Below are 20462 nucleotides of genomic sequence, written 5' to 3' on the forward strand. Positions count from 1 at the left end.
TTAAAGCTCAGATTATTTTGTGTAGACAGAAGTTTCTGTACTACCCAGTCCTGTAGTCCTTTAGTCCCAAATAATCACACAGAAGCTTATATTAATTGCAAACTGTTTGGCTTATTGCTCAGTCTTATTACTACCATACAGCTTAAATTAACCCATAATTTTCATCTTTCTTTAGCCACATGTCTTGGTACCTTTAATCAGTAAAGCATTCTCATCTTGATTCCTCTGTGTCTGACTGTCGACTCATTCTCTACTTTCCTCTTCCCAGAATTCTCCTAGTATGGTAGCCCCGTCTATAATTTTTGTCTGGCTACTAATCAATCAGTGTCCTTATTTAACCAGTACAAATGACAATTTTTTACAGTGTGTAAGATCATTATCCCACATCAATTTCATTGTTTAATTTTTAGTTATTTTTATATTCTACCAATCCTCTATCAGATAGGTCTCAAGTGAAGTATTTTTTCCATTCATCAGGCTATCACTTCACTGTCATTTTTGTTTCCTTTACTTTACTCAGTGTTTTCAAATCCATAAGATCGCCTTAGGTTATTGTTGGACTTATTTCCTGAGCTACTCACATCCATTTTTGAAAGTCTTTTGCCTATTCCTGCTTCTTTAAATGTTTGGACTGTGTTATCTTCAAAGACTTTCAGGGTTCTGGTATCATTTCAAGGTATTTGATGCATCTGGAGTTGATTTTTTTCAGAGTGAGAAATGTGTAACTGTTACTTACACAGTTTGATAGTATCATTTGTTAAAAGGCTATGTTTTCTCTTGTTTGTGCTATTTGTATCATTTCCATTAATAGGATATCTGCAACTGTGTTCAGGTATTTCTGTATCTTATGGTTCATTCCATGGGTCTGTGTGTCTGTTCTTGTGCTAGTATCATGTTCCTTTTGTCACTGTGGCTCTATATCATATTTGTAATTAGAAGTAGTGGCACCTCATTAGGATCCTCTTTTTTACTTAAGATTTCTTGTGTTATCTGGGGTCTTTTTTCTGGGAAGAGCATTTTGAAATTTGGACAGAAATCTCATACCATTGTGAGAGATAAAGAATAGGTATTTGACATAATGCAACATACTTTCAAGATAGTTTCTTCACAAAGAAACCAGTCTTGGCAGAATATACCTCAAAATAGGAACTTAAAGTCTACAATATGTATTAGAAGGAAAATCTCAAGACATTTTTTCTGGAATCTGGCATGAGGCACAGATGATCACACTCTCTATTCTTATTCAATACAATACTCAATACCTTAGCTAGACCAATGAGACAAGGAAGAGTTGTAAAAGTGTTAAATATCAAAAGGTATGAAATTAAACTATCCCTAGTTGTAGATGCTGTGATTCTTAGGTTAAAGGACTTCATAGCCTGTATAAAAATATCTTGATTTAATAAATGATTCTAGTAAGTAGCAGAATGATTAAAAAAACACAGAAGCTTTTATATACAGCAACAACAACAACACATTCCCTGGTAGGAATAGGAAAAAACCGGAAGCAGTGCTATGTATTGTAGTGCTGCATACCTTTAATTTCGTAATTCAGGAGACAGATGCAGTTAGAACTCTGTGAGTTTTAGGCCAGCCTGGTCTATATAGTGAGTTCCAGGAGAGCCATAGCTGTTGTTACAAAGAAAAACATATCTAAAAAATCTACTTATGAGTGAGTACATGCTATATTTGTCTTTCTGGGTCTGAGTTACCTTATTCAGCATGTTTTTTTCTAGTTCTATCCATTTGCCAGCAAATTTCATGATGTCCTTTTTTTACTACTGAGTAATAAATACTCCATTGTATAAATTACCACATTTATTTTATCCATTATTTTGTTGAACAGCAACTAGGTTGTTTTTAGGCTTTGGTTATCATGAATAACATCACTTTGAACAAAGATGAGCAAGTGTCCTTATGGTATGATTGGACATTCTTTGACTATGCATAAGACTGGTATAGCTGGGTCTTCAGGCAGACTGATTCCCAAAGTGGCTCTAAAAGTTTGTACTCCCACCAGCAGTGGAGGAATGTTCACCTTACTCAACATCCTCTTCAACATAGGCTGTCATTGGTGTTTTTGCTCCTATCCTTTCTGATAGCTAAGGATGTTGAACGATTCTTTAAGTATATCTTGGCCATCTGAGATTCTTCTGTTGAGAATTTTCTGTCCACAGACCAAAAGAAGCTAGGTAACAAGTAAGGACCAAATAGGGACACATGGATTTTCCTGAGAAGCAAAATAGATAAAACCTCCTGGGTAAATTGGAGGTGGGGGATGGAGGAATGAGGGGGATAGGAACATGAGAGTTTGGGTTGGGTGAATTGGGGGCTGGATTGAATGATAAAAGTAATTGAAACGGTATTGTGGTGTGGGTACCTGAAGTGACCTCCTGTAATCAGATTGGTTAACTATCCTAATTGTAAGCAGAGAGCCTTCATTAGTAACTGATAGAAGTGGATGTAGGGATCCACATGTAAACTCTGGGAGTCCTGCTGAAGAAAGTGAAGAAGGATTGTACCAACCCAAGCCAGGGGTGTCAATGTCATGATGGGGGAACCCACAGAGTCAGCTGATCTGAGCTTGTTGGAGATCAAGATCTCTGTACCGACTGCTAGGGTGCCTTCATGGGACCCAACAAGGTTCTCTGAATGTGGGGGACAGTTGTGTAACTTGGTCATTTTGTGGGGCTCCTAGAAGTGGAATCAGGACCCACAGGTCCTTGGCACTTGATTTGGTTTGGAAACTTATTTCCCATGCTCAGATGCCTTGCTCTGCTTAGATGTTGGGGGAGGAGCTGGGATGTGCCTCAACTTGCTATGTTATGTTTTGTTGGCTCCCATGGGAGGCCTGCAGGTTTCTGAATGGAGGGGATGTGAGGAGAGGGGGCAAGGAAAACTGTTGTCAGTGTGTAAAATAAAAGAAAATTTTAATTTCAAAAACGTCTACATAGCAAGGTTGTAAAACACAAAAGAAAACTTGAGGACACTATACAAAAAACTGAAGTAGACCCTCAATGGTGGAAAGAAAGCAGAAGGTGAAGACACTTCAGATGATGAAAAGACATTCCATCCTCCTAGATTCTCAGAATTATTAATATGGAAATGGCTTACTGAAACAACGCACAGATTCTATGCAATACTCATTAAATTCCAGTGACTTTCACAAAACTAAACAATTAAAACAATCACAGACAGCCAAAATTATGCTAAGCAAAAATAAAATATCCAGATGTATTATGTTACCTGACCTCAAACTATAATCCAGAGCCTTACTGACAAAGAAAGCATGATACTATGATGTAGATGGACATATAGACCAATGGAATAAAATAAAACACCAATACACAAGCCTACACAAATATGGACATCACGTTTTTGACAAATATGTCAAAAATATGGAGTAGACCAAACACAGACTTCAACAAATAATGTTGGTAATCCGTTGCTAGGTATGAATTTATAGAAGGATGAATGTTATAGATATTTCTCATTTGTACAAAGAACACAATCTTGATCAAAGACTTTAATTTAAAATGGGAAACATTTAACCTGCCAAAAGAGAACACAAAGAAATGTCTTTACCATGTGGATATAGGCAACAAATTCCTGAATACAATCCTAATGGCACAGCAAACGATGGCAAGAATTGACACATGTAACGAAAAAGCTTCTGCACAGTCAAAGTAATTACTCATATAATGAACGGATAGCCCATAGACTGGGAGAAAATATTTTCCAGCTTTACTTCAGACAGGGTGTTAATATCTAAAATATATAAAGATCTCAAAAATAAAGACAGAAAACAAAGTTATGTAAAATTGGAATCAGTAAGCAGGGCAGTGATCTAAACAGAAGAAATATAAAAGATCTATGTATATTTTCAAAGTGCCCTATAGCTAGTCAACAAAGGCATGCAAATTTAAACTACTTTGCAGTCCCATCATACCTAGGTACATTAGCTTTATCAAGAAACCAAGTAACTAAACGTAGTATAGATGTGAGCTAGGGGAATCCTAGGTGTTCATGAGAGCATAAACTATTACAGCCACTATGAAAATTGGTATGGAACCCTTTTAAAAATAAACAAAACTAAAATTAGAGCAAACATATGAACCAGCTATACCCCTTCTGGTTCATATACGGAAAGGAGTCTATCCTACTGCAGGGACACATGTTTTTCTATGTTCATCACTATTCTTTTCACAGCAGTGAGGACATAGATTCAGGCTAGATGTCTGTGAATAGATGAATAGATAATGAAACCATAAAACATAGAAAAATTATACTATGAAAATGTAGGACATTGTTTTAACTGAAAAAAATTATAGTAAACTAGGTAGGGTTGGCTCAGTAAGACAAAATTTGTATGTTCTATGTCATTTGCATTTGTTTTCCTCCAAGTGTTAATATGCATACCTAAGTTTGGAGTTAATATTGGTAAAAGACAGGAAACTAGATAGTCACCTTGTGCCTAGAATAAAGCTCTGAGGGCAGAGAGCTTTAAGAGATAGAGATGGGAAAGTCAACAGAACAAAATTCTAAAGGTTAAGTCTGTGGATAAAGAGAACAGAAGGTACAAGAGAGGCAGGGAAGTGAGAAGTGCAAAGGACCAACCCAAACAGAATATATAAGGCAGCTCACTAAGGTAACCCATTTCTTACCAAAATAACGTTAATTAAAAAATAGTTATTTACTATATTTATGTGTGCATGCACACCACCTGTGTGCTGACATCTGCAGGGGCCAGAGGAGACCACCAGGTTCCCTGGAATTGGAATTAGAGAGGTTGTGAGCTGTCTGATACATGTGCTGGGAACCAAAACTAGGTCTTTAGAAAGAGAAGCAAACGCTCATATTCACAGAGCTATATCTCCAGTAAACTGCTTAAAATCTAGAAGCCAAATCCTCAAACAAAACAATTGAAAAGCTGTTCAACAAAAGGACATACACATTTTGTATTGAGATATTAACTCCCCATACCAAGACAATATTGTTCAATTTTGTTTTCAAATGATTTTGATACCATAGTCTTTTAGTTAGTATTTCAGTCTATGCATATTAATGAAGACAAATATTATTTATAAGTTTTGCCATTTTCAATGTTGTGAGCACAGTTTAAAAGTTGATATCCAGTAAGGACAGCAAAGGCACAAATGGGCAAAGAGCTAATATACAAACTTTAGTCCATCACATTTATAAATAATACCTTCTAAATGTTTATATCTTGTATTTTAATTATTATCATTTATACATAGTGTTCAACTGCTGAAATCCTGGCAAAAACCTGAAGAGATAAATTGTTTGTCTTGCCTTATTAGGTTGTCTTGTAGGTTTTAGAATATAAAATAATCTGTCAATTTCTTATTTATCTATATTTCTCTATATAAGTATCATTATGTGAATGTATAGTTAGATGTTAAACTATCAATTTTGAGTCTCCTAAGGAATATATTTCACAATTTTTAAGAGTATAAATTTTACTTAAATTTTTAAAAAAATAAAACTAGCAGTGTGAATAAAATCCCATTAAAAATATACTGTTATTGAGCCAGGTATTGGTGGCAAGTGCCTTTAATCCCAACATTTGGAAGACAAAGGCAGGAGGATATCTATGAGTTTGAGACCAGCCTGGTCTACAAGAGCTAGTTCCAGGACAGGCTCCAAAGCTACACAGATAATCATGTCTTGAAAAACAAAACAAAAAAATACTATTATAACAATATAGTTTTCATATCATAAAATTTACCCTTTTGTGATACCGATAGAACATTTAACTCTGTATTTTCAGAACTTTGCACAGACATTATCACTTGCCAATTTTATAATAATTTTTATCTCTAGGAAAGACACCCTGGAACTCACTGATAGACAGATTTTAAGTCTGTGAATGACATCATTACCACTGCAGAAGAAAGAGAAGTAGACATGGGGAAAAGGGGGAAGAGAAAAAAGGAGGAAAAGGGAGAGAAAGAAAGAGGGTGGAGAGACATGAGGAATACTAATCTCATCAAACACCCTGTATGTCATGAATACCAAAAAAAAAAAGACAGCAATGTACTTTCTGTTTTTATATTCAATACTCTTTTACCATGAAGGGGAAAATAAAACCTATGTGAGACTGAGATACTGCACTAAGTTTTGTCCTAACTTAGAGTGTGAATCTTGAGGAGGGACCACAGAGTACCTGGAACCTTGTCAGACATTATAAGAGGGGGGAGTAAGACACCACTTTCCACATTTTATGACATGTTAATTCCACATGAGTGCCATTGCCAGAATTTAGTCTCTCAAAAACAAAACTATAGATCACCCTCTTATTCCAAATACCTGCAAAATCAGGCTTTGTCTCATTGAGAAGATGAATTAAGGCAGAATCTGCAAGACCTAACAGAGTAGCCATGGGGGATCTTAGACATTGTGCAAAGAAGAGAATTAAAGTAGCTTTTGATGGTGGCAATCAGTACACAACTCTTTAAACATATCAATCTTTTAACTTTAAATCTATCAAATCGTACCTTGTCTAGCCAACATTTTGAGTTCATGTTTACTAATATTATATTCATAGCAGGGAAATAATCAGTCAGTAATCACTGAGTAACTGGATAATTACTAAATTGTCATCCTATACCACTTGAGAGTTACACGACAGGTTTATACAGATTAATTACAAGATGACTTGGTTGGTAATGTAGCCCTCCAACTGTTGCTGCCATCTAAAACCTGATTTGTAAAAATAAATTATCTATCTGCTCTGGAGAGAGAAATGGAGGCCCAAATGGGCGTGGTCAGTGCTGCGGGTATGTGAGATCTCTACCTACACATTGCTATAATGTGGACACTGTACCTACTACTTAGAATAAATGGGCTTCAGAGCTATCTGAATATATTTGCACTTTAATAAAATCTTATGCATTATAAAATTTATTGCCAGAATCTACAAAATAAGACATGGTTGATAAATAACTCATAGTTTACATTTAACATTTGACCAGTCAGTCACTGTAGGGAAGTGTGCCCAAATATTTATCATCATATATCAGAGCTTTAATTTGGAAACTTTAGAACTCATCTGCAGTTGATGATGTTTACTTTGAAACTGGGGATTTAGTCATGTCTGTATGTTTTTTTCTGTTTTGAAATAGATAATTTCTTCTCTTCTCATTTCTCCTTCTAACCTCTTCCATGCATTCTTCTTGTTCTCTCTCTCAATTTAATTGGTACATATACACATATTTAAGGCTATTCATATAATGTGATGTTGCTTGAATGTATATAATCTCAGGACTGACAATTTTATATCAATAACCAATTAGAGGGTTCTTCCATGGAGATTATTACTCTTATTCTCATTGTTCCCCTGTTGCCTGTATATTATTGTCTGGAGATGACTCTCCAAGAGCTTTCCCCTTTCTAAATTTACATGTCCACTGGTGTCAAAACTGTTAAGTTCTATTTAGGTAGCCATGTTGATGAGACTTTACAGTGTAGCCTCTCTGATATTTTTAGGTCACACAGTCACATACTAAACTTCCTGTTTCTTAGGCTCTTACAATCATTGCACACCCTCTTTGACAAGTGTCCCTGAGCCCTAGATGAAGGAATTGTGCTGTAGGTATATCATTTGCTACTGGGAACCACAAAATATTTTGTTTGCTACATTTTGACTGATTGTGGTTTTCTTGAATGATCTCTTTCTGTTTCAAAAAGAAGCTTCTTTGATGATGGATGAGGGCTGCTTTTATCCTTGGATATAGACATAGAAATTTAGTATGTACTTCAGAATTGTGCTGCTTTAGTAAATAGCAGTAGTTAGGATTCTAGCTCTAAGCCTTATTTCATACCTGTGGATCAGTAAGTCCAGAATAGAGAACTATTGGTTACCACCAAGTATGCATGACACTATTGCATCTGCAGGTTATTGTGTCATCCTGGTTCCTGCTGTGGTTCAGAGGTATTATAGCTGGGTAGTACTCTTATTTGCTTCCCTCCCCTGCAATCATGAAAGCTAGTACCCAGGAAGAAGGTTTTCAGGTCAGTTCCAGTTCATATCCTGAAGTCCCTGTGTCTAAGTGCATAGGCCATACCTTCTACTTCGGGGAGGCAACCAGTGGTAATACTCATATACTATGATTTTAGAGAACCATGATCAATAAATCAAAGGGGACTTGTCATGCCTAATGTTGTGGTTTTGTTAGATATTTATTTTTCTTGGAGGGAGAAATGTTAGCCCAGAAATAATGTTCCTTAATACTGTATATGATATATGTATGTGGCATAACGAGATGCATATGTTTTATATGTAATTTTAAGGAAATATATAATAATACAATATCTCCCAAGTTTTTAGAATTCATAACTGTCAGTTTACCCTCTTCCATATTTCTCTAATATTTATCTTCTTCCCCATACCTTGTTTTAAAAATCTAAATGTTGCATCTCATTGTGGACTAAGAGAGATTATGATTGAAACTTGAATCCATCGCTTCTTGGCTGTGTGCCCTTGAATCCATTTGTTAACCTCCTTAGCATTTTTATTCATATGATATTAAAAATAACAAGATTGTGTGGAGGTGAGATGAGAGGATTGGAACATTCGAAATGATTCCGGGGAAATTTCATGTGTTCTCAAAATGTTTATATCCTCCATAACAACTAACTAAAGCCCTGGGATATATTACTTGGCCACACATCACAATAATGCATTCTTTCATTCACTTGATAGAATTGATAGAATTAGGTTATTAGATTTTGATTTATTTATTTATTTTTTAATTTTAAATAGCTTGTTTTACATGTCAATCCCAGTTCCCTCTCCCTCCCCTCCTCTCACACACCCCCACCATCCCCCCATCCTCCCACCCCTAGGTTATTAGATTTACAAAATTTCTAGTAATATACTTGAAGTTGGCAATCGTTTCTCAGTATAGTGATTTGTGATGTGCTTAAACTTCCACATGTAACTAGCCCAAATAATAGTGGTGCACTGATAAGTTCATATTGTTAGAATCTCATGTCAAATGAAATTTCCTGAAGTGCCTCAAGGATAGAATTCTGTGCCAATAGCACTAATCGTTTAATAACTGTCCTTTTTCACAAACACCTCTTCTATCATAATTATTTATGCATGCCCTGTTAAATTGTCTCTTTCTTGTTTAAATATGTCCCAGTGTTTCATATTCTTGCCCTAGTCTAATCCTACAAATCATTGAAAAAGAGAAATTAAGTTTGGGGTGAGCCACACTTTGGCATTGAATTTCATATATTCTTGAAAGCATCTCTAGCTTGGATTTATCCTTGGAAGACAAATTTACTACATGCTTTTGATATTATTTCTGAATCCCTAAAGGTAAATCTGAACAGTGATTTACAATGCACATGCCTACTATATCTAATCAATATAATAATGTCAGTAATACAGATGAAGATGGTCTTTGGAGTTTTATTAGTGTCTCAGACTCAAGTACACATTCTAGATGTAGCTGGGGAACATAAATCTCATGTGAGTTTTATACTGAAATTCAATTATACAGATAAAAGCTTCCATTTAAAATTGAAAATATGTAACACAGTACCTCAAAGAGTAATATAACATGTGATACCACTAAATGACATTAAAAAGGAATTATTGATTCTTCAATGTAATATCAAATATTAAAGTGTAACACTCAGTTTTTAAAATAAAACAGTAATAACAATATTTTAATTTGTATACTCCTTCAGCTCTTTCTGACACTATCATATTTAGTTTTAGCTAAACATTTATTCTACCACCTCAACCTTTTATTTTGAATACTGGCTGGCTTTGTACGTAAACTTGACACAAGCTAGAATCATCAGCCAGGAACCAGCCCCATTAGTGGAAATGCCTCCAAAATTAGAACCTGCTATAAGGCTTTCTCTCAGCAAATAAGGTGGGACCATCCCATTGTGGTTTGTGCTATCCCTGGGCTGCTGTAAGAAAGCAGGCTGAGCAAGCCAGGCCAGGGGAAGCAAGCAAGTAAACAGCCCTCTTCCATGGTCTTTGCATCAGCTCTTGCCTCCCTGTCCTGACTTCATCCAGTGGTGAACAGCAAAGTGTAAACTGAATAAACCCCTTCCTCCCCAAACTTGCTTTAAAGTCACAGCAATAGAAACCCTGAAAACCTAGTGAAGACATCATGTTACCAAAATCTAACTTATTACATTTGTTGATGAAAAGAAGAGCAGGAAGGAAGGTCACTGAGAGTTGTCATTTGGGAGTTAAGTACCTTGAGTCCTATTAGACAGAACTTTGTGTGGGGGAGGTTTTCCTAAACTAAATCAATAGGAAATCTATGTCAACAAATGGTTTTCTCACTTCTTCCTCCTGCAGTGGCAGTGGCATTAGGAGGGTGACACGTGAAAAAGTCTGTTTCTGTGTGTTTCCCCATCATAGTCTTGTGCCCTTTGCTCTTCCCTATCTTCAACTGGATTCTGGGAGCTTGGCCCACTGCTTATGTGTGGATCTCTGCATCTGCTTCCATCAGTTACTGGATAAAGGTTCTATAATGACAATTCGATTACAAGGGAAGGCCAATTTAGGCACATTCTGCACTATTGCTTAGAGTTGTAGCTGGGGTCATCCTTGTAGATTCCTGAGAATTTCCCTAGTGCCAGGTTTCTTACTAACCTCATAATAGCCCCCTCTATCAAGATACCTCTCTCCATGCACTCCTTTTCTGTCCTTCCCACATCAGGAGTGTCCTATTCCCTCATGTTCTCCTCCAATTCCCTTCCTCCCATCCCCCTTTACTTTTCCCCTCTCTCTTCCCTCCATGCTCCTGATTTATTCAGGAGTTCTTGCCTATTTCCCCTTTTTAGGGAGATCCATGTATGTATCTCTTAGGGTTCTCCTTGTTACCTAGCTTCTCTGAGGGTTGTGGACTGTAGGCTAGTTATCCTTTTCTTTAAATCTAATATACACTTATGAGTGAGTACATAGCATGTTAGTTTTTCTGTGTCTGGGTTATTTCATTCTGGATGATTTTTCTAGTTTCATCCATTTCCCTGCAAATTTCAGAATGTCATTGTTTTTATTTTTCTTTTTTGTTACATTAGAGTAATACTCCATTGTGTAAATGTACCATATTTTCTTGACCATTCTTCATTTGAGAGGCATATAAAAATTTTCCAGGTTCTGGCTATTACAAATAATGTTGCTTTGAACATAGTTGAGCAAAATCCTTTGGGTATATCCACAAGAGTAGTTTTGCTGGGTCTTGAGACAGATTAATTCCAAATTTTCGGAGAAACCATCACACTGATTTACAAAGTGGCTGTACAAGTTTGCACTCCCACTGGAGCTCACTGGCTCCTTCCTGACTGATGGCAGAGGAACCTACATGGGACTGAACCGGGCCCTCTGAACTTGGGTGACAGATGTGTGGTTTGGGCAGTTTATTTCACCAATAGTAGTAGCATCAGGGTGTATCCCTAGTGAATGAACTAGCTTTTTGGAGCCCATTCCCCATGGAGAGATACATGGCTCAGTGTAGATGAGTGAGGTAGCTTTGTCCTGCCTCAGTGTGCTATGGCAGACTCACCATGGGAGGCCTCACCCTTTCTGAGGAATGGATAGTGGGTATGGTGTAGGGAAAGCAGGGGGAGCAGAGGAGGGGAGGGAGGGGGAACTGGGAATGGTATGTGAAATAAAAAAGATTATTTTAAAAAATAAAAAGGGAAAGATGACTCTGGTGATGATAGAGCTTCTGTCCTGCCTGATGGAGTAAGCCACAGTCCCATGGAAATATGCAGTTTAATAGAAATGAGTTAATAATTACGAGAGTGCTAGCCAACAAGAAGTCTGAGCCATCATCCAAACAGTTTACAATTCATATGTATCTGTGTGTTAATTTTGAGTTGAAGGGTAGTTGGACCAGACTGGAGAGGAATCCATCTTCAGTCTGGAGTACTTAAAAGGATAATGTACTTTGTGATTTGTAAAGGGAAAGAATGGTTAAAGCAATGATCAGACACTGGAGTTTAGCACAGTACATCAAGAATCAAATATTTTGGATACCTCAACTCTGTTCAGTGACCTCAGCTGAGATTTTTCTGTGCACTTGTTATTAGGCATTGCATTCCATACATACATTTCACCTTGCAGAATAAGAAAGCAAGGTTGACAGGTAGGTGATTTAGTAGGAAAAATATTTGCTATGCTAGTATGAGAACACGAGTTTGGTTCTCAGAATTCACATAAAAATGGTCAGTGTGCTGGCACACAACTGTATTTCCATCACTGTGGAAAAAGTGACAGGTGTGTCCCCGAAGCCCACTAAGCAGCTTTCCAAGTGAATTGAGAGACCTTATACCAGAAACAAACAACAACAAAAACAGAGGGATTTGGTAACTAAGGAACCCCAGGTTAATGTCTAGTCTTTACATACACATATATCCATTTGAGTACACATATTTGTACACACACACACACACACACACACACATAAGAAGAAATAAAATTTTCATGTGCTGATTTTCCTCTAAATGACAGTGACAATTTTTTGTAATTCCACTATTATTGTTTAAAATGGAACACTGACTTTTCACATATGACAACCCTTGCTAACTGCTAAATACTCATTTGCCATAGATCGTGTTTCCATTTATATTATTGAAATTAAACACCTTAGCACATAAATACCTGGAGAAAATATATCCTCAAAAATAACACTAACTATTAAGCAGCCAATATGACAATGCTTCTTTCATTGTTTCTCCTTTTATCAATTTTTGTTGTAGTTAACTAGAGGCTATTCAGAAGCACACACATTCATACTTGAATTTCTGAAGATTTTGAAGGAATTAAATTTTCATTTTGATCACATAAAAAGCATCTACCTGGAAGTAAAATTTTGAGATTAATAATATATATATATTAGATAACAAAATACATTAAAATAATAAAACATTTGCAAAGCCTGAATCCTCTATCAAATAATGCCATGAGTGATCATAGTAAAGAGATTTAAAGAAAAAAAATAGTTAGATTCATATATCTCTGTGACTTCAAATATCTTCTACACTATGAAATACAACATAGTCTTAAAAATCTGACATGGAATGTTTGCAGTCATGTGGAGTTCTATATTTTCTGTGTAAACCTAGAGGGGCAGTTCAAGCCTTTAATCCCAGCACTTGGGAGACAGACAGGCAGGTCTCTCTGAGTTCGAAGCCCTCTGTCTACAAAGCAAGTTCCAGGAAACTCAGGGCTGCATAGAGAAACCCTGTCCTGCAAAAAAGCAAAGCAAAACAAAACAAAACAACAAAAAACCCAGGAAGTGTAGAATATTATTTTAGTATTATAACTATATGTTTACAGTCACGTGGAGCTCTATATTTTCCAGCAGTTAAAATAGAGAGTGTACAATAAGATTATAGTATTGAACTCACATGGTGTGCATGACACATTTATATGGATCCATAAATGTATATATTCCACTGGTAAAGAATGAGTGGAGTATACATGCAAATGTATACATCTCTCACAGGCCCATGAAAAAGAAGACCCTACAGGTGCTCTGCTTGTCTATAATTTCTGCCTTAAATAGTTCAAATTAAAGGAATGGTTGTTAAATATCAATAATTTCACATAAGGTGAGTGATGTTATTTCTGAGAAAAGTAAAGTTAAAAACTGTTAAGGTAAATGTGCTTTAATAACTCATAAAATAACCCTTATCACTGGATCATAAAGATGCTTTTTGTATAATGAAAATCAATGTCTATACTAACAAGAGTTCTTTTTTTATATTTCTCTAGGTCTCAGGGTGGTGAACTTGTGTTTAAACTCCTAACCTGTGAGTTGATGGTAAGATTATAATTACCACATGCATAACTTTAGAATGTGTTTTTATTCCTAAATCTATTTTAATTCATTCTAAAAATTATATGTACAGAAGCTAGAATGCAGAGTTAAGAATTGATGAGGGTCAGGAAAAGAAAGGGACTACACAGAAAAACACTTAGGCAATTACTTGTTTGTTGTGAAAAAAGCAGTAAGAATTCTGGGATACAAGAAATCAATAACAACTTTGCTCATTTTTTTTTCTTTCTTGTATAAATATGAAGTGTACCTTTATAGTAAGAAAAGTGGTTGAATAAAAACTCAATGTTTGTTTCAACAGTGACATTGCTTGCTTAAAGGTTCTGAAGTAAATACTTGTTGACTTTATCTGATTGAAGCAACCCTGTAAAGTCATAGATGCAGAATCTGAAACTGCTTTTCACTCATAAGAGATAAATAAGATATCAAGTCATGTGGTGTCCTTAACCCCTCTGCATCCAAGAATCCTTCTTTCCCCTCTGGTGCTGGATTCTTTTTTTTTATTTTATTTTATTTTCCAGTTTAAATTTAGATAAGAAACAAGGTTGCTTCACAAGTCAGTTCCAGGTCCCTCTCCCTTTCCCTCCCCTCCACTAAATGAAGTTTCTGTTTCCGAGTCTCTCTGGCCATGGGATTGGAGGCTGGCACTCCTCTGGTGCTGGATTCTTATGGGGACACAAATAGACAGAAGGGACAATTACGGACCCTGTGTGCATCTGACCTAGGTCCTCTACATATAAGTTATGGTTGTATAGCTTTGCGTGCTGTTGGAACTCCTAACAGTGTGAGTGGGAGTATCTCTGACAGCTTTGCCTGGACTTGGAATCCCTTTCTTCTACCACATCACCTTGTCCATCCTTGATAGGAGGGTTTGTGAATAACCTTATTGTAATTTGTTATTCCATGTTCTGTTAATGTCCCTAGAAGGGAGTGGATGTTGAGAAGAGGGGAGATTGGAGCTGGGAGAAGTAGATATAGGGGAGAGAGTAGTAGGAATGCACTGTATATGTATAGCATAGGCAAAGAATAACAATTTTTTAAAGCTGTAAAAATTGTTAATGATAGTAGGTGCTGTCATGCAAAACTAAGCTCAGATGTTTCTAAAGAGATTCCTTTAAAAATGTGGTAGTTGAATCATAAGGTTAAATTTTAATATGAAGGATGCTAGTGAAGTAAAGACTTGACACCATTTTTAATATTAATTGTGTGAAAACAACAGCAAAAACCAACTGACATTTTCATAATGTGTGCTTTGAAATCTAGTCCCAGATATAAAGTATTGAGAGATTCCTGGGGCTGGGAAGGTAGGGCTTGAATGAGGTTGACAGATGAGAGGAGCTGGCCATTCAATTGGAATTTGAATTAAAAAGCCACAATCTTTGTAGTAAAAGCACTAATAATCACATCTTTCAGTAGTAAAATATCAGAGAACTTTTTGTCCAACTAAAATTCTTCACTCCATAAAAATCTCATTTGGACACTGTAGCCAAAATATAATGATGTTGTTGATTTTGTGCTGTTCTCAAGGTAGCTAAGTATGACATAACATGATCATGATACAAAAAGGGACATTGCAATTGAATAAAAATGATTCAAATCTACTTTGTATATATTTAAAGACATAATAATTATACTGCACCACCATTTTGTTCTTGGAAAATTAAATGCTAAATGTGTAAGTCTCTCTAAATAGGTAGTTTAAATGCAGGTAAAATGTCTGCAGCAGTTTGCCAATAAGGTTTAGTCCCTTTTTAATCAAAGCAAAAAAATGTTACTTTTGCTCTCCTGTTGCTAGTGTGTAGTTTTAAGACAAGAAGAAACTGGGATAAATTACTGGACATTTTACCATAAATGTTGAGGAAAATAAGCAATATTTTCTGCCCAAAAGTTAATACTGGGTGGATTACACAGAAAGTCATTATATACAGTATTATATATATATATATATATATATATATATATATATATATATATATATATCCTTCTCAGTGAATTTAAGAAAATGGTAAAGAAACGTAAAGATTTAGATAACAGAACAAAGTTCTTAGGACATGAGTGACAATTTTATATATTAGAAATTTTGTAGTGAAGTCTATTTGATACCAATGAATAGAGGCAGTGAGCTATTTAAAGTAAAACTTATTTTATCACCTGTCAAGATTTATCAAACTGGCTTTTTCTATGAAGGTTTAATGCTTGAGCTTCAGCGAGTTGAAAGTAAAGTATGTGACATGGAAGCAAAATATGAAAAAACATGCTTCCTAAGGAAAAGTGTAAGACCTTATTTATTTATAAATTTCATTGGCTGATTATTGTGGATCTTGAATGTACTAATAATTCATTATATATTATATGCAACTGAATGTTTTCTTATGAAAGTGAAGTCAACTTTTGGCTTGGCAAATTTCTGTTCATCTATCCCTTTTAGCAAACATGAGAATGGTTTATTTGTAATCAACATAAAAAATGTAGATGGCCTAGATGTTAATAATGTATCATAAACTTTGTATTTATGGGAAATTATAACCTTAGCGTACACAAGCAATTTAATGAGACTGTATGTCTGGGTGTGTTTCATTGTTAAAACATACATTGAAAGTTTATCCGATGATGTAGAGTCCCATTACTTTTAGGTGCCCAACCTGCACTTTTAGTTACATTTTTAAACACTTCACATGGTGTATTTTAAAATGATTATTATAGAAACAAAGATGCATGTCTCAGTCCCAAAGAGACTTTTGCAATAATGGAGTGAATTGTGATGAGTTATTTGGATATCCTAGGGGTAATATAATCTCTCAAATAGTTTATGCACACCCATATACATCACACACATCACATCATATCATATTCACAAACACATACACAAAAATGTTTTTAAAAGGATAGCTCTTTAAGCTGCATTTATAATATACTATATATTTATGGAATTCATTAAATATAATATTTTTGTTTAATTATTTAGTTTGATGTTTTATTTTTAATAACATTGTAGGTTTTTTAATTAAAAATTCATAATGCATATTGTATACTTTAATCAAATTCACCCCCCTCTCTCCTTTCCAATTCCTCTCTTACTCTTATATTTGCCCTCACCAAAATATGTCGAGTCAAGGATATACAGTGGAACCCTGTGTCAAAACAAATAAAGATGTAGAGAACAATACTTTATACTCATTGGATATACATATTAAACCCAATAACAAAGTAGTTTATCACACACTTGTTTTGTGACTGATAGGAAGAATATGAGGAATATAGAACCTGATCCAACCATCTTCTGTAACCAGGTATTGGGACCTCAACCCAGCCACATAAACTTTAACCTACAATTTACCCTGCCTGTAAGATGTTCTGGGGTATAGGCATACTAAATATATAAGGCTGTATTATAAATGTCACAAAGAGCCATGTGTGCTTTTATACAAAAGTATGTAATTATCATATTTTATTTACATCTTGAGATACTACATGGAAAAAATGTGTAGTGGGAGGTAAGATGAAGGCAGGAAGGTCAGTAGGAGGCAGTTTTCATCTGTCTGATCTAGAGTGGAATTGCTGTACCGTAACAGCAGTCTGCTTGGCTAATAACTAAAAAGAGGGAAATTGCCCAGATATAGAATGTGAAAGAGGAAGGAGACAGCAAACAGAGGTTCTGAGCCCAGTACTTGACAGTCCAGCTGATAGGACCATCCATAGCTTTACTGGGAAGCATGAGCCCCCTAGCAGCTTGGGTGAATACAGGAATTAAAAATTCATTTAAGATTTTAATAATTATTTTTATCTCTTTTTGGTCATAGTGTGATTTACAATTCTTACTTTAGATTAAGAACAGAAACAAGGCTTTGAGCATGGATATTCACAGGGTTCCTTAAGACTAACAGCAAATGTCCTGAAAGAATGCTCTGTGGTGGCCCAATTCCTGCCCTGGTATCTGTACACATAGATGGAGAGTTTAAGTCACAAAATACATGGCAATTATGGCACATCAGAATACTATGGAAAAGATTATCACTAAATATATATCTTAATAACATGGATATACATAATCCTTGAGATTGTAAAGCAAATCTGTAGTGAAAGCTGGACAGCTGCATGAGGAGAGGTGACCAAGAGTGATCCCTGTTACAGAAACAATTGGAAACATTCATTCGAACACACAAAATAATCTAAACATTAATGAGAGTTCTTCCTGCTGCCCTTTACGGAGTGAAGGGGGAAGTGAGTGCTGATAAACTGGAAAGAATCGGACAAAATCTCCACATACTGGAAAATCACATCTCTCAACTCCAGGGTCACAAGTAGAGAGAACGTATACTTGCATCTGTTTACCTTTCCACCAGGTCTCTTTACAGTAGCATTTTGTTCCTGAACAAAACTCCAGTCCATTTTGCCTCAGCTCCTCTCTGAAGGGGAGCTGCTAGTTGACTACCTTCGCAGATGTTCCTTCTTTTCTCTCTGTCCACTTAAATGATACAGGAACACAAATGAGCCTGTTTACCTCTCTCTGCAGTATCACATTCTACATGGTTTCTGATACAATTAATCCCAAAAGATGTTCCTTAATTTTTCCCGTGCAATACAAGTCATCCTCGTCTTAAATAAAAGATATATTATTGTCCCAGAATGAGTGAGCTGAATACTACTGTTGGTACAATTCCCTAGTAGATCTTAACTGTGTCTGAGCCTTCATCACAACCTTTTGCTATTATAAAATTGAATATTACTTCTCAATCTCCAATAAGAAAGATGAAGTATGCCATTTGAAATCTATTGTTATGTTTTATGATCACATTCTCTATGAGTTTATTTTGGTATATATTATATAAATACAAACATCTTGTCTTTACCAGAGACAAATCTAGGATATGAATTCATTTAAACTCTTGCCTGTTATTCCAAACTGGTGAGTTGAAAGGAAACATAATACCACAGTGAATGCTATATTATGTTATAATGAATTCAAGAGTTTAAGTCCTTTTCTTTATTTTGATATTCATATAGATAAGTGCCTTTCTTATCCAAAAGGGTAAACATATTGTTCAAAAAGGTAAATATATTTTAGAGTCAATTCATAGGTCTCTGCTATCTGATGAAATTAAGCTCATGTATATCTTAGCTGGTAAGCACATTTCATAGGAGATTAGAATGGTGTCTTTTAAGTGACTTAGACATCCAGTGAGTCCCAATTGTTCTTGGTAGGTGTGTTGGGGTGTCAGTTGTTAGCATTGTTTTAAAAGGTGCTGGAATAGTACGAATTGTGGTGGAAAAGCTCAGGAAGTTGAGGAAAGTTTGTTTTTACATCCAAAGGCTAGGTATTTTAAAAAGGTCCATTAATGATTGCTCTATTGATAATTCTACTCTGTTGATTAATTTTAGGAAGTATGGAAGTGGGATGCATATTTGACTCGGTGTGAGGGCAGTGAGAGATTTAACATGAATCAGACCTTCAACTATCTGGGTGTCTATCATCTGGTTATGGTTACAGTTCTCTTTTTAAAATCATAGATTTCTGGCCTATATGTGATAAATATGAAATGAATTGATTTGAGATTGACAGAATCCCTGAAACTATTATGTATACTAAATACTGATCCTGAGGAATTACTTACTGTGAAATCTGTGAAACCAAGAGTTAAGGATGTCTATATCTATCAATAAATACTAGACATGGGAATAGAGTGATGGCTCATATTTATACCAATAAGTTCACCATGAGTAACTGGAGTGGTAAGGGTAGATGTGATCTTGCAGAGGAGTCCATGTAAATTCTCACCACTCACTTGGTAGCACACAACCATCAGCCCAAGGGATTCTGATGACTTCTGTTTTTTTTGTTTTTTATTATTAATTTTTTATTTTTAATTTTAAATTTAGATTAGAAACATGGTTGGTTCACAAGTCAGTTCGAGGTCCCTCTCCCTTCCCCTCCCCTCCTCCTGTGCCTTCCCCCCAACTACCCCATTATCCCTTCATTTCCCCAGGGAGGGTGAGGCCCTCCATGGGGGAGTCCATAGCCTGTCATTTCATCCAGGGCAGGGCCTAGACCCTCCCCCAAGAGTTCAGGGTGAGAGTGCATCTCACATTGTTGGATGGGGGTCCAAAGTCCATGTGTATGCTCAGGATGAATACTGAACTACTGCCCAAGGATCAATAGATTACCTAGGGCTCCTCACTGACACCCCCATTCAGGGGATATTGATCAGTCCCATGTTGGATTCCCAGACATCAGCCTGGGATTCAACAGTTAACCCTTATCAGGTCAGCTGTTTCTGGGGTTAAACCAGCCCAGTCTTAACTTCTTTAGTCATCAGTCCTCCTTCTCTGTTACTGGCTTTCTTGAGTTCAGCTCAGTGCTTAGCCGTGGGAGTCTGCCTCTTCTTCCATCAGCCACTGAATGAAGTTTCTGTTTCCCAGACTCTCTGGCCATGGGATTGTAGGCTGGCACTCCCCAGATCGATGTCTAAAATCCATATATGAGAGAGTACATGCCATGTTTCTCTTTTTGTGACTGCGTTACCTCACTCAGGATGGTTTCTTATAGTGTCAACCAATTGCCTGCAAATGTTTTTTTCTGCTGAATAGTACTCCATTGTGTAAATGTACCACATATTCTCT

General features: G+C 36.0%; 1 protein-coding gene across 50 annotated transcripts in view; it reads left to right on the forward strand.

Moving 5' to 3' along the window:
• The window catches only part of Ptprd (protein tyrosine phosphatase receptor type D), a 2190171-nt gene that overhangs the window by 960844 nt on the left and 1208865 nt on the right, over positions 1-20462 (forward strand). For all 50 annotated transcript variants that reach the window (XM_040757239.1, XM_040757256.1, XM_040757242.1 and 47 more), the window contains exon 7: positions 13781-13829. The gene's annotated coding sequence lies outside the window, so the exon portion shown is untranslated. The remainder of the gene's footprint in view (positions 1-13780; positions 13830-20462) is intronic.

The sequence above is a fragment of the Mesocricetus auratus genome, unplaced genomic scaffold, assembly GCF_017639785.1.
Source record: "Mesocricetus auratus isolate SY011 unplaced genomic scaffold, BCM_Maur_2.0 Super-Scaffold_100014, whole genome shotgun sequence".
NCBI lineage: Eukaryota > Metazoa > Chordata > Mammalia > Rodentia > Cricetidae > Mesocricetus > Mesocricetus auratus.